General features: G+C 57.5%; 1 protein-coding gene across 5 annotated transcripts in view; it reads left to right on the top strand.

Annotated features, from left to right (window-relative positions):
- Positions 1 to 4,040, top strand: part of LOC105538890 (histone H1.0) — a 12,593-nt gene that overhangs the window by 6,062 nt on the left and 2,491 nt on the right. For 2 of the 5 annotated variants that reach the window (XM_011978894.1, XM_011978895.1), the window contains exon 2: positions 949 to 954. The exons of 1 other annotated variant lie outside the window; for it this stretch is intronic. The gene's annotated coding sequence lies outside the window, so the exon portion shown is untranslated. Of the gene's footprint in view, positions 1 to 124; positions 130 to 948; positions 955 to 1,569; positions 1,582 to 4,040 lie in introns of those variants that run through there. 2 more of the 5 variants (XM_011978896.1, XM_011978897.1) reach the window with 2 other exon arrangements.

The following is a 4,040-nucleotide window of genomic DNA, read 5'->3' as shown; positions in this document are numbered from 1 at the left end:
CTCCGTCTCAAAAAAAAAAAAAAAAAAAAAAAAAAAAAAAAAAATTAGCCGAGAGTGGTGGCGCACACCTGTAAACCCAGCTACTTGGGAGGCTGAGGCAGGAGAATTGCTTGAACCCAGGAGGTGGAGGTTGTAGTGAGCTGCGATCATGCCACTACACTCCAGCCTGGGCAACAGAGTGAGACTCCGTCCCAAAAAAACAACTACAAAAACCAAAAAATACAATTGCAAACCACCACCATTTGACACTGCCTACACCCACCCCAAACCCTGCTCCAATTGTTTCTCTGCAATTGCCACTTTCCAGCATACTATATAATTTACTTTTTCTTTTTTTTGAGCTGGAGTTTTGTTCTTGTCACCCAGGCTGGAGTGCAATGGCATGGTCTTGGCTCACTGCAACCTCTGCCTCCCAGGTTTAAGCGATTCTCCTGCCTCATTCTACCAAGTAGCTAGGATTACAGGTGCCCGCGGCCACGCCCAGCGAATTTTTGTATTTTTAGTAGAGACAGGGTTTCACCACGTTGGCCAGACTGGTTGCAAACTCCTGACCTCAGGTGATCCACCCATTTCGGCCTCCCAAAGTGCTGGGATTACAGTAGTCTACTGTGTATCTATCTTTTCCAGGGAACCTCAACTCCACAAGGGTAGGGCTGTCTTGTCACTTTGGTTGATGGCTATATCCCAGCGCCCATCCCAGTGCCCGGCACATATTAAGGAATGCATTAGGATTCCAAAGCCAGCCGGGAGCGGTGACTCATGCCTGTAATCCCAGCACTTTGGGAGGCCGAGGCCGGTGGATCACGAGGATAGTTCAAGACCAGTCCGGCCAAGATGGTGAAACTCCGTCTCTACCAAAAATACAAAAAATTAGCCGGGCATGGTTGTGGACACCTGTAATCCTATCTATTCGGGAGGCTGAGGCAGAGAATTGCTTGAATCCGGGAGGCAGAGGTTGCAGTAAGCCGAGATCGCGCCACTGCACTGTGGCCTGGGCGACAGAACGAGACTCCGTCTCAAAAAAAAAAAAAAAAAAAAAAAAAAGGATTCCAAAGCCCAGAATGCCACAAGACCACAAGTGGTGCAGTGAACAGGGCATTGCCTTGGGAGTCTATCAGCCCTGGGCAAGTCATTAAACATAGGGGTGGAGATGGGGCCGTCCTGTCTGTAACGTGGAGATGTCACGTGCCAAGGGCTCAGGCACGCGCGCGCGCGCACACACACAACCAACCATTAGTAAGGACACGACCCCTAGCATTCTAATGCGATTTATACTTTTCCATGCAGGAATTCATTTCCCCGTCTCACTAACCCCAGAGACAGGTAGAGCCGACAGGTGGAAGAACTGAGGCCTGAGAGCGACAGCGGGGGGATCCTCCCCGCGCCACGGCACGGCCTGGGCCCTCCCCGCGCCACGGCACAGCAGCTGTCCGACCCTCTCCCCACGCCCAGGCGGCGCGGCGGCTGCCAAGGGTCGCGGGCAGGTGGCGCGGCACCGGGGACTACATTTCCCAGGAGCAGTTGCCGCGGTTCCGCCGTTCCTGGGGTTTCAAGAGCCTCGCGTTAAAGCGGGCGGAGGAGGTTGCGCAGTCGGCCAGCTGGAAGATGGCTCTGCGCCCGGTGGAAACCCGAGAGCCGTCTGCCCCGGTGCCCAGGCGGGTTCTGGCGGGAGTGAAGAAGCCCCCCGGCTCTGCAGTGTCCCCGAGGCGAGGCGAGGCAAGGCCAAGCCAATCTGGAGGCCGTCTTTCCTCGTCTTGCCCGCCTCGGCTTCGGCCTCTGCGCCCAAGTCGCAAGGAACCCCCTTCCTTCCCCTCCAACTCCCTGGAACAGGGGAAGGGGCGGTGAATCTCGCCGCCTGACGGGAGAAGGGGTGTCCACTAGCTGGAAGCCCCTGCAACCCGAGGCAACCCCTTTCCCCAATCCTGGGTTCAGTTCCGGGAATTTACAGGTCGCTGGGATGGGCGGGGAGAAGGGACAGGAGAGCTACAAAATGAAATGAAGGCCCAGGTGTCAGGGAGCTGAGCCTCACAGTACCCCGCCCCCAATCCATCCTTCTAAGTCCCGGGCCTCCGCGGTAAAATAGGGGTGATGGGGATAGTGATCACAGGCAGGAGGCGCAAAGGATCCAGAAACCGGTGGGGAGCACTGTGCAAACTGTAAAGCACTGTGCAAATAAAATTATTCATCATCGTGTCATTGGATTCATCAAGTCTTTAAGACATGCACGGATCTGGGGCGGGGGGTGGGGTGACATGGCTCTGGGCTCTCAGGGTGGAACATCTCGGATACGGGGGTGGCTATTTGGGTGCGTATTAACCCAACCAGGTCTTAATGGGAACCCGAGTTGTCTTTGAAAATAACCAAAACAAAGCCACCAGAATGTTGTGTTTTCAAATGACGAAACTTAAGGGAAACTGACACCATCAAAAGAAGAACCTTGACCTTTTGAACTAACCTGACCCCCCATTGCTTCCCTTCCCCGCCTGTGCCACGGAGATAAGCCCGGAGAGAAGGCATCTAACGCCGAGTCTTGGGCTCCCCCTCCCCCCTCCTCCCCTAATCATTTGGATTAATCCATCCCTTGGCGTGCGGGGGAAACCCATTAATTTGCCCTGGCTTCAGAGACTCCCAGGTCCAATAGGAGCCCTACCACACCCACGCAGCTACGATCCCGTCCCCAACATCAAAACCCTCGAACCCCTCCCTTTTACCCCTCCCCAGTAGCCTACTGTGTCTGCAAACAGCTCTTGGACCATACCGGGATGCGTTCATCATTTTGACCAGCAACAAACTCCCACTCCCAGGGTATTGTTTAAGTGAACAGTGACCGGCCTCTATGCTTAGGGAATAAAAGCGGGGTTGTGGGAGAGGGGCTCAGGGAACAAGCGTCGCAGAATCTCAGCCCAGGGCCGCTGCCAAGCGGACCCGGCACGTGAGTAGGAGGTCGGCCGCAGAAAAGGGGTCCTAGGGTCTCTGAGGTCCCTTCTGCTGGCCTCTGGGCCACTAAAGCCCCTCGAGCTTCAGAACTCCCTGCAGACAGTGGCGCCCCGTGTCCGCCTCGTCTACACCTGCCAGGCAGCACGGGAAAATCTGTGTGCATTTTAACAAAGACATCGCATCTTCCCAGCAAAATGGCGGTGGTCGCGGCCACGGCTCTCTGAACTGTACACTTTCCGAAGATAGGTCACAACCCAAGGGATACAACCCCCTCCTCGACCTCTACCCCAGCGCCCCGCTTTCCCAAGTCCCCAAAGCACTCAGGGCCTCTCCTCATTACAGGGGCCCCCAGGACCGTCCCTGCTTAGAGCCTCTGGGGCAGCTTCTCCATTGTGGACCGCCCCCCCTGCCCCCACATTGCCTTCAAGGAGCCTTGGGACAGGGACTGAACCCTCAGGCTGGGCCTCAGGGATGGGGGCAGCGAGTTCTGCCTCTGACACCCCAAAACTTCCAGGCTAAGAGAAGCATATAAACGAATTCCCGATTAGGGTATATGGGAGATGTAGGGGTCTTTGAGGAGAAGAGGCCACCCGGGAGCCCCTCCTCATCTCTCAGAGGGTCCGGGCAGCACTGGGGGTTCGGCCTCAGGAGGGGACCTCAAGGCAGAGGTCGGGGGGCGCGCTGGGGGAGAGACGGCAGAGGAGGGGGAAGGGACAAAGTTTGAAAGTGCCCTTCCAACTCTTCCAGGGAAAGTTTCCTTGGGGGCCCCATGGACAGAGAGGGGTAGAGGTGTGGAGGGACCGGTGGCGGGGTGACCCCCGAGAGGTGACCGGACCCCGGGGGAGCGACCCCTCCCCCCTGTCCCGGCTCGGCCCGGCTGGGAGTCGCCTAGCTCGGGGCCGCGTGTGTTAGTTGGGGCCGCTTTCCGGCAGCTCCACCGGGCTAGGGGACCCCGCAGCGGGCCGGGAGTGGAGCCCCCGGTAGCCTCAGGGGAGAGCTTTGCTACGGGGGGTTTCCCACACCGGGGCTCCCTAGCCCCGCAGAGCCAGCCCCCCGCAAAGGGGAAATGTGCCGGCGCACCAGCGGTCCTCGGCGCCGTTTGG

This window comes from Mandrillus leucophaeus, unplaced genomic scaffold (assembly GCF_000951045.1).
Source record: "Mandrillus leucophaeus isolate KB7577 unplaced genomic scaffold, Mleu.le_1.0 Scaffold2, whole genome shotgun sequence".
Classification (NCBI taxonomy): Eukaryota; Metazoa; Chordata; class Mammalia; order Primates; family Cercopithecidae; genus Mandrillus; species Mandrillus leucophaeus.
This window is presented reverse-complemented; position numbering and strand designations above follow the sequence as displayed.